Here is an 11169-nt window from a genome sequence, read left to right as displayed (position 1 = left end):
TATAGCCTCCCATTTCAAGTTGTGGGCACAAAGACATACAGTACCTTTAGAAAGTATTCAGACCCCTTGACTTAGTCCACATTTTGTTGTGTTACAGCCTGAATTCAACATGGATGAAAAGGAAAACAAATTCTCACCCATTTACAACACACCCCATAATGAAAAAGTTTTTTTAAAACATGTTTTTAGAAATTTTTAGCACATTTTTAGAAAATGAAATACAGAAATATCTAATTTACTCTCAGTATTCACATCCCTGAGTCAATACATGTTAGAATCACCTTTGGCAGCAATTACAGCTATGAGTCTTTCTGGGTAAGTCTCTAAGAACTTTGCACACCTGGATCGTACAATATTTGCCTATTTATTATTTTCAAAAGTCTTGCCATAGATTTTCAAGCCGATTTAAGTCACAACTCGGCGACTCTGGAAAATTCACTGTCTTCTTGGTAAGAAACTCCAGTGTGAATTGGGTGGTGATTATATAGCATTTCGTGCACATGATCCATCCATTTAGACAAGTTTCTGAGTAAGCGTAATCTAATAATTATAAAATGTTTGAGTCTGGACACGTTCTATTGTTACTATGCAAATAACCATGTATTTCTGTATCCTGTGCTTGTGACAAATACACTTTAATTTCATATAGTGTGTGTTTATCAGAGACCATAATGTGAAGAACAGCATTGTATTTTAGTCATTTAAGCAGACACTCTTATCCAGAGCGACTTCATACATTTTTCATACTGGTCTCCTGTGGGAATCGAACCCGCAACTCTGGTGTTGTAAGCACCACTAACTGAGCCACACGGGACCACACCAAAGTCAGACTATAGGATATAGGTCAAGGACTAGATAGTGTATTTTTTTTACTTGGAGTTTTTCCTTATTGTAGGCTACTACTTTCACAACTTTTAGTCTTGAAATCTTTGGTTGTTTACTACATTTCTAACTCTGTTTAGCACATGACCTCACATGTGAATCCTTAAAGAGACGGGTGGGGCTAAGGCTTAAGAGCGTGTGAACAATGCTGAATGGGTGTCGACAAAGAAGGGCTCTTCAGTAGGTGTACCAAAACATTCAAGGGCCATTTTCTCAAAGGTGGGGTTACAAGTTTATCAACTTTCAAAACATAATTACTTTCCCATTGTTCCTCAACTGCAGTGTAGCTCTACTTTTATCTAGTGTTTAAAAACAACATTTCAAATGTTGCTGCATGAGACCGAATCGAGGCGGTCGGTCACATTTTTACTCCTGAACTTAATTAGACATTAATTCTTTAATTAGTCTTTAATTAGTCTTGATAGAATACTTATTGACTCAAGACATTTCAGATTTTAATTTTTAATACATTTCTAAAAACATAATTCCACTTTGACATTATGGGGTATTGTGTGTAGGCCAGTGACCAAAAAAACATCTAAATTCAGGCTGTGACACAAGACAACTAGGAACAAGTCAAGGGGTGTAAATACTTTCTGAAGGCTCTGTATGAATGACACCAGAGGAAAGACAGACAAACAAAACCAAAGAGAAGGACTGGCCACCACGCATAGCCTGGTTCCTCTCTAGGTTTCTTCCTAGGTTTTGGCCTTTCTAGGGAGTTTTTCCTAGCCACCGTGCTTCTACACCTGCATTGCTTGCTGTTTGGGGTTTTAGGCTGGGTTTCTGTACAGCACATTGAGATATCAGCTGATGTACGAAGGGCTTTATAAATACATTTGATTTGATTTGAGAAATATGCTGCTGAAAGAGACAAGAAGGAAGTAAGTTCATAGACGGACCACTGTCCTTTACACCACACACTTGATATAACATTTCATTAGAATCATGTTGAAGTACTAACAGTGGAATGTTCCTCAATAAGATGGGACTTTAAAGGGTTGTCCTAACGCTGTGGTCACTAAAGAGGCCATGGGACTTTAAAGGGTTGTCCTAACTCTGTGGTCACTAAAGAGGCCATGGCACTTATTGCAAGAGTATGTAATGATGAGTACGGCCCTAGTAAAGGCCCTGTAAAGGACTAGTAAAGGCCCTGTAAAGGACTAGTAAAGGCCCTGTAAAGGACTAGTAAAGCCCCGTAAAGGACTAGTAAAGCCCTGTAAAGAACTAGTAAAGGCTCTGTAAAGGACTAGTAAAGGAATAATAGAGGCCCTATAAAGGACTAGTAAAGCCCCGTAAAGGCCCTGTAAAGGACTAGTAAAGGCCCTGTAAAGGACTAATAAAGGCCCTGTAAAGGACTAGTAAAGCCCCGTAAAGGCCCTGTAAAGAACTAGTAAAGGCCCTGTAAAGGACTAATAAAGGCCCTATAAAGGACTAGTAAATGCCCTGCAAAGGACTAGTAAAGGCCCTGTAAAGACTAGTAAAGGCCCTGTAAAGGACTAGTAAAGGCTCTGTAAAGGACTAGTAAAGGCCCTGTAAAGGACTAGTAAAGCCCTGGTAAAGAACTAGTAAAGGCTCTGTAAAGGACTAGTAAAGGCCCTGTAAAGGAATAATAGAGGCCCTATAAAGGACTAGTAAAGCCCCGTAAAGGCCCTGTAAAGGACTAGTAAAGGCCCTGTAAAGGACTAATAAAGGCCCTGTAAAGGACTAGTAAAGCCCCGTAAAGGCCCTGTAAAGAACTAGTAAAGGCCCTGTAAAGGACTAATAAAGGCCCTATAAAGGACTAGTAAAGGCCCTGTAAAGGACTAGTAAAGGCCCTGTAAAGACTAGTAAAGGCCCTGTAAAGGACTAGTAAAGGCCCTGTAAAGGACTAGTAAAGGCCCTGTAAAGGACTAGTAAAGGACTAGTAAAGGCCCTGTAAAGGACTAATAAAGGACTAATAAAGGACTAGTAAAGGCCCTGTAAAGGACTAATAAAGGACTAGTAAAGGCCCTGTAAAGGACTAATAAAGGCCCTGTGCACTACTTTTGTGGATATTTATTTTCTCCCAACATTTGTATTTTTCCATTATTCCCATGGGGGTTGCTGCAGCACCACGACATCCCACGGCTTTATGGATGAGTACCATGTTATGTGTAATGTGCATATCAAACTGTATTCCTATCATGTAATACTTTGTATAAAAGTTCCATGTATCTGAAGTGTATGAATAATGTATAAAGTTACCTTTGTCCTCTGAAGAAGACTGGGATGGATGGGCCAATCAAATCAAATAGAGAGGTTGTAAGTGGGGTTCGTGTGGTGAGAAAAGTGCCATGTAAATCCAATCAATTATTATTTGAATGAAAATGTTTTGACCATATTCCATAGCTTGAAGACCATGCCTTTGGAAACTGGTACAAAATACCAAAAAGATGGATAGCAAAGCTATGTTAAATAAAGTAACAGGGCAGACATTTTCATCTTAAATCAGACAATTTCCAAAATTTAAATGTATGTGAACATTTCTGTGAAACTGAACGTTTTACTCGTGGATTTTGAAAATAAAGATCTAAAATTAAAGATATATCAATTTGTTGGTCTTACATGCCATTTTAAAAATGATGCAGCTGAAGGCAAACATCCTGATAAACTTGCTGAGTTTGAATAAGACATCTGATTACCACTTTGCAGTTAGAACGTTTGGTTTTATTATAGCTAATAAATAAATAATAATCAAATAAATAATTGATGGATCACTGGATGAAAGAAATACCGGTCTCTTTTCTGCCCCTGCGAGCCGGTCGGCAAACAAGTCATCACACTTCCTCACCTGATTGGTCGTTTCCCACGAAGTGTAAGCCGGCATTCACGTCATCACATTCACACATCTGATTGGTCGAGTAGGCGGGCCTTCTTACCTTGTGGCTGTGGTAACTAGTGACGCACACGCGCTACTTCTTTTTCTTTATACGTATTGGGGCAGACTACACTCAAAAAGTGTATTGCTGCCACCTACTGTACGGGATGAAAACAAAACGAGCACAAAAATAGAAACATTGTCGGTGTGAGGGGGCAAAAAAATATCCAAAACATATTATTTCTTCTGTTAAAACCAAACTGCCAAATCCAATCCAAACTCAGGCTCAGGAGCCTGGGAGTGTGGCACATCTTCCATTGAAGTCTCAGATATTTTTCAGCTGCAGCCACAATGATGTTCAACTTCTTAGATTTATTTGATACTTTGTGCCGCACAATTAATAACAATTGTAATAAATGCTATAAAACCCACCTTTTGAACACACTGTTCTCTTGCTTGACCCGTGGGCTGTGTTGCATCTGCGTATCTCACCTTCAACACTGTCACTTGCTTCCTCAACTCTTTTGGTTGCATCCCCATAGGAGATCTGATGGACCGTCCTGACCTTCGCCAGCTCAACTTCCTTCACCCTGTTACAGGGCACTTCAACAACTCTGGATCATGATCTCTACCATAATCACAGCCCTGACCTTCGCCCGTCCTCCCCAATTAAATCTGCCACCAACCTCCTATGGTCCATGCTACTTTTGACCAGGGCCCGTCCTCCCCAATTAAAGCTGCCACCAACCTCCTGTGGTCCATGCTACTTTTGATCAGGGCCCGTCCTCCCCAATTAAAGGTGCCACTAACCTCCTGTGTTAGGGAGGTGTTCTTGGTAAAAAATAAATAAGAACCAATATACTCTTTTCCCTTTCTCCATTCATTGTTCTGGTCAGGTGACAGGAAACTAACCCCACCTGCTCTTCTATTCTCTTTTAGATATCTGACCTCAGCTTCCATCGACATCCCGAAGATGACACCCTGAACCGAGTTCAGAACACCACACTTTGGATGTCACGATTCCTGTGATTCCCACTTCACTGAATCACTGTTCCTGTGATTCCCACTGCACTCTTTCTCTCTGTTCCTGTGATTCAAATCAAATCAAATTTATTTATATAGCCCTTCGTACATCAGCTGATATCTCAAAGTGCTGTACAGAAACCCAGCCTAAAACTCCAAACAGCAAGCAATGCAGGTGTAGATTCCCACTGCATTCTCTCTGTTCCTGTGATTCCCACTGCATTCTCTCTGTTCCTGTGATTCCCACTGCATTCTCTCTGTTCCTGTGATTCCCACTGCATTCTCTGCTCTTTCTGTTCCCACTGCATTCTCTGTTCCTGTGATTCCCACTGCATTCTCTCCCTGTGATTCCCACTGCATGACCCACTGCATTCTCTCTGTTCCTGTGATTCCCACTGTTCCTGTGATTCTCTTCTTCTCTCTGTTCCTGTGATTCCCACTGCATTCTCTCTGTTCCTGTGATTCCCACTGCATTCTCTCTGTTCCTGTGATTCCCACTGCATTCTCTCTGTTCCTGTGATTCCCACTGCATTCTCTCTGTTCCTGTGATTCCCACTGCATTCTCTCTGTTCCTGTGATTCCCACTGCATTCTCTCTGTTCCTGTGATTCCCACTTCCCTCTGTTCCTGGGTGTTTCCACGCACGACAGTGTCTAGGGTTTACAGAGAATGGTGTGACAAATCAACAAGCATCCAGTCAGCACCGGGTCCTGTGGGAGAAAACAGCTTGTTGATGAGAGAGGGTCGAAGAAGAATGGCAAGAATGGTGCAAGCTAAAAGGCAGGCCACAAACAGACAAATAACAGCACAGTGTAACAGTGGTGTGCAGAACTGGTCCTTGTCGCAGATTGGCTATCGCAGCAGACGACCACACCGAATTCACTCCTATCAGCTCAAAACAAGGAAGTGTCTCCAGTGAGCACGCGATCACCAACACTGGACAATTGAGGAGTGGAAAACCATTCCCTGGTCCAATTGAATCCCAGTTCCTGTTGACGGCAGAGTCAGGATTGGGCATAAGCAGCATGAGTCCATGACCACATCCTGCCTGGTGCCAACGGTACAGACTGGTGGCGGTGGTGGTGTAATGGTGTGGGGAATGTTTTCCTGGCGCACGTTAGATCCCATGATCCCAATTGAGCAGCGTTTGAAAGCCACACCTTGTAGAATCCATGCCCTGAATAATTCGGGCTGTTCTGGAGGCAACGGGTGGTCCGACCCGGTTCTTAATGGGTGTACCTAATAAACAGAGTAGATATCAGACATGTGGAAGTGAAGAGTATGGTACTAATAAGAATGGACTGACCCACAAACATAATGAGGACGGGAATAGGCCCGACTGAGCAAATAGCCTGGTATAATGAGAGAGAGAAAGACAGATGTTTTTATTTAGCAACTTGGTCTGATGACATATTTAGGGGGCAGGCACCATGGAAGCAGCAATCCTGGGCAAGTCGACAGTTGCTCTGGAAGGAAGAAGCAGTCTCTTCCTGACATTCTCAATCCCTGATACGAATCAAGAGAAGAAGAATCTTTGACCTTGATGGACCATATTTATCTGTGGACATTCCTGAGTCCATGGCTCCATTACAAATAGCACCCTATTCATTATGTAGTGCACTACTTTTGACCAGGGCCCATAGGGATCTGGTTCTCCAGGAACAAGGTTGTAGTTACAACCTACAGGACCATATCTCAGTGACGTCATGACAACCAGCTGTGACCCCTGGCATGGCACCCAACTTTCAAAGGAATTACAAATCATAGTTTGTACATGATAAAACGAATACTTCACATACATTAAGGAGGAGAGAATAGTGCAGAGTTAATCACATTATTTATTAACCTGACATTAATACCGTTTGTTCACATAGAAACCAACAACCAGGTAGTGATTCAGCAATATACACACAGTAGCACTTGAGTCGACAACAATGGCCGACAGACATGATAATAGTGAACCAGGGAGAAAGGGAACAGATCCAACAATGGCCGACAGACATGATAATAGTGAACCAGGGAGACAGGGAACAGATCCAACAATGGCCGACAGACATGATAATAGTGAACCAGGGAGAAAGGGAACAGATCCAACAATGATAAAAGCATGATTTTAAAAGGAGATGTTATGACATACAAATACAGAGAAAACCGTTGAAAGGTGTCATCGTCATGGAAACGTGTAACAATGTTTAACCTCGACAGTAACTTAAAAAAAAGTGTTTATCTTTCTCTTACATGGAAGATTTCAGACAGTTTAAGTCTAGTCCTGGGCTAAAAAAAATAATAATAACTTAACGGAGATTCTCCATTGACCAGGCTTTTTATTCTAAGGACTAGGCTTAAACTGTCTGAAATCTTCCATGTAAGAGAAAGATAAACACCTTTTTAAGAAAAGCGGTTTATAATGTTTAGTCCCAACAGTGTCATTATTATGTTGGCTTATTCTACAGTGACATGGACAGAAGCCATGTTTCACAAATCCCTTTCAGCAATATAACAGTACCAAAATGAATCAATCACATTCAATGGATGATAGTTTTAAATTAAACAAGGGGCCTGAGTTAGCCTGGTCCTAGATCTGTTTATATGGTCTTGCCCACTCCTACGGTCATTATGGTCATTGTTGGCAAGACAGCACAAACAGATCAGGGACCAGGCTAGACGTCAGTATCCACACAGTAGCAAAATACAGTGTTTTCTAATCACAGCCAGTCATGATAGACTGGTCCCAGATCTGTTGGTGCTATCATGTCAATTCCATGTTTGGCATGGCATGGAGTTGACACAATAGTACAAACAGATCTGGGACCAGGCTACAGTCAACACGGCACTCGAGCTCTCAGATTGAAGAACCCCTCTCCAGCTACCCTCACCTCCCAGACTTCCTCTCAATCCCGTTCCAAGTAACGGCAGAGTAACGAACGAGACCTGGAGGGATGACTCTACTCCAACCAGCTCTGATAGAGCCTTTGCACAAGTAACAGCAGAGTAACGAACGAGACCTGGAGGGATGAATCCACTCCAACAAGCTCTGGTAGAGCCTTTGCACTGTATACCAGGGCTACTTTCTTCCAGGAAGCTTCCACAAGCAACTCCTCGTGGTCTCTTGAGCTCGTCTTCCAATAGTAGTGCTTTGATGAAACAGAATCCTATAATCCTACCCAGTTGTCATACCTATCCAGACCGTTCTTTTGAGGGTCAGGGCCGAGGGGAAGGACTAGGGAGGGGTTGAGGACTGTCTGTTGAGCTCCAGTAGTCGTAGTAATGTGATGATCCAGTGTTACACTGCTTATACCTATCAAGACCCTTCAGATCTGCCAACACCTGAGGGTTAGTGCCAAGGTCCTTATCTTATGCTAGGTGGCGTCACTCCTACACAATGCCCCGTCCCTAAACTGACAGTCATCGCATGATATGACATAAGACAATGGGGGAGGGTTAGGGCGTGATTTGGGACTGGCTGTTAGTTTGGTGAGTAGCCGATGCTATCCATAATGCAGTCCTTAGGTTTGGAGTATCTAGGACCGTCTCATCTCCCATCTCCGCTAGAGTAGGGTGAAGTTGCCCCTAGATGCTGATCTTGGGTCAGTTTAGTATTTTCTCCCACTACTGGTTACAGATAGGGTTGAGGGAGGGGGAAATGATCCAAGATCTGTACCTAGGGGAAAACTTTCCCCCCGGTGCCATCTCACTGACTGAATACAACCATGGTTTCAGTGTTTTCTCCACAGTATGTAGGTCATGAGGAGGACGAGGCCTGCGGACAGAGCTGCTATGACACACTGGTGGATGGTCAGGACGCTCTCCAGGTTGCCGATGCGTTCCTCCATGGCACTGGTGTGGAAGTAGTCATAGACCCCGGCCCCGATGCTCCACACGGCCCACACAGCATCCACGATCAGGGGCATGGTAGGTCGTCAGAGGGGCTGAGGCTGGTGCTGAGGCTGGGGAGGGGACCCAGGGATGTCACAGGGGTGGGACTTCAGGGTCTCGCCAGCTTCAAGGGTTTAACCTAAACCTGGGACATGGAGGCGAGGAAGATCAACGCCGGCTTGGAACAGGGCTGGGGTGTCAGTTCAGGGTCTCTCCAGCCTCTCCCAGGTTATCCAGCCTCTCCCAGGTTATCCAGCCTCTCCCAGGTTATCCAGCCTCTCCCAGGTTATCCAGCCTCTCCCAGGTTCCTCCTGCAGTAGTGCTGATTTCAAGGCTTCCTCACCTGCAAAGGAACGGCTGGGAATGTAGTTTTACCAGGTTATATATATAAATGCAATATTATGAATATAGAATGGAATATGAAATTCAGTTACGGTAAGTAACATAGGTAGGCTCCTCTGTTGTATCTAAATGAAACACGCACACTTATGAACTTATAGAACACATTTCACTGCCCTGATTCAGGGAACCTGAATAATACTGTATGTTCCACGGAACACATGTGGAACTTAGCCTGAGCTTTGAAACGAAGCTAACAACATGGTAATGGTATTGTAGCTAGCTAACAACATGGTAATGGTATTGTAGCTAGCTAACAACATGGTAATGGTATTGTAGCTAGCTAACAACATTGTAATGGTATTGTAGCTAGCTAACAACATGGTAATGGTATTGTAGCTAGCTAACAACATGGTAATGGTATTGTAGCTAGCTAACAACATGGTAATGGTATTGTAGCTAGCTAACAACATGGTAATGGTATTGTAGCTAGCTAACAACATGGTAATGGTATTGTAGCTAGCTAACAACATGGTAATGGTATTGTAGCTAGCTAACAACATGGTAATGGTATTGTAGCTAGCTAACAACATGGTAATGGTATTGTAGCTAGCTAACAACATGGTAATGGTATTGTAGCTAGCTAACAACATTGTAATGGTATTGTAGCTAGCTAACAACATTGTAATGGTATTGTAGCTAGCTAACAACATTGTAATGGTATTGTAGCTAGCTAACAACATTGTAATGGTATTGTAGCTAGCTAACAACATTGTAATGGTATTGTAGCTAGCTAACAACATTGCAACTTGTTACAGTGCGGTGCACATATCAGACAAAGATTATTATTAGGCTCATATGTATTCTAACAAAATTCCATGAATTTGCAACCTTCGGTGACCACTTCTGACAATGACATCGGTACAGAACTGGATGTACTGTAATGATCTCATATGGTTAGCTAGTTAGCGTAAGATATTTGTTTTAGTTAGCCAGCTACATCTTTGCTGAGCTAGGAACATGCCTAGGACTTACCCAAATGACCCAAGCGCACAGGTTAAAAAAGGCCACGCTTGCAATCTGCATCCAAGTTCTCTATCTAGCTATAAATCACATAATCGTCAACATATAACGTTTGATGGTCGAGATACCAAACCGGGCTAGCAACATGATCCTTAGCTTAGTCACCCACTACATCCGGGTGCAGGGCTACATTCAGGAACACGTGGACAGGGCGCGTTCGAAATAGCGTCATTACGTTCGATCACTGCTGATAATAAACACAATACGTATCGGGCATCATCATCATCATCATCATTATTCTATTTTGCTTTCTAGCGGCTAAAGTCACATATTGAAAACGACCCGTGTAGCTAACTTCCAGTGGCTAGATATATACCAACGTCAGTTTTAGCTAAGCTTTAGCTAAGTGGTCAACTGGAAGATGACACGGTGTGTCTTGGTTTGGAGATGTATGTTTGAGATTGCTCGTCATAAAAACGTGCTACTATCAATAAATATATTTGTATCATCCATAACATTTTCCAAACGGATTCAGTCAATTGGCAGGAAAAAGGTTTGAAAACTCATATTTTTCCTTCGCACTATTACCAGGCGCGGTGGCCAAGTGGTAAGGCGTCGGTCTCGTAAACCGAAGATCGCGGGCTCGATCCCCGTCCGTGCCTCGGAAACGAAGTCCACGGTGGACACATTTTTAAAACGGATAGTTCCAACGTACTGATATTTGATACATATTTCAAACTCAATATTAAGTCAATATTAAGTTAATGCGTTGATAAAACGTTTAAATCTCAACAATGTACAATGTAAAAGTTATATGCTAAGACTTCTCATACATAAGTGGTGTTCATCAAGACAATAAATTGGAGACATCAAGGTAAAAACAAGTTTAGAGCTAAAACAAATCTAGTAGAAATCAAAGTTAAACAGTTTAACAGCTAAAAATCTTAAACTTTTGTTTCAGACGTTTATTTGGCACGCCCCTCCTAATGACCACCAGTCGGCGCTCCAACTACAATAGTGTGTATCGACCAGCCCACTGAGATTTTATATAGAGATGAGATGAGAGATCAGCCATCATAGAATGACACATGGATGAAAAAAAACTAAAACTAGACTAAGACTGAGTTATTGTCTATCTTTGTAAATACACATGTTTATAAATATAGATCTTGTTTTCAATCCAATGCT

General features: G+C 42.3%; 1 long non-coding RNA gene and 1 other non-coding gene across 2 annotated transcripts; one reads left to right on the top strand and one right to left on the bottom strand.

Moving 5' to 3' along the window:
- Positions 1-6563: 6563 nt before the first annotated feature.
- LOC112240324 lies at positions 6564-10687 on the bottom strand. Its single transcript, XR_002952007.2, has 2 exons — positions 9994-10687; positions 6564-8962 (listed from the first exon to the last, which is right to left on the bottom strand). It is a non-coding gene; the product is annotated as an uncharacterized LOC112240324 (long non-coding RNA).
- On the top strand, positions 10572-10643 carry trnat-cgu. The gene has a single exon. It is a non-coding gene; the product is annotated as a tRNA-Thr (tRNA).
- Positions 10688-11169: the final 482 nt, after the last annotated feature.

The sequence above is a fragment of the Oncorhynchus tshawytscha genome, unplaced genomic scaffold (assembly GCF_018296145.1).
Source record: "Oncorhynchus tshawytscha isolate Ot180627B unplaced genomic scaffold, Otsh_v2.0 Un_contig_993_pilon_pilon, whole genome shotgun sequence".
Lineage (NCBI taxonomy): Eukaryota > Metazoa > Chordata > Actinopteri > Salmoniformes > Salmonidae > Oncorhynchus > Oncorhynchus tshawytscha.
The sequence above is the reverse complement of the archived record's forward strand: the minus strand, read 5'-3'. Positions and strand labels throughout refer to the sequence as shown.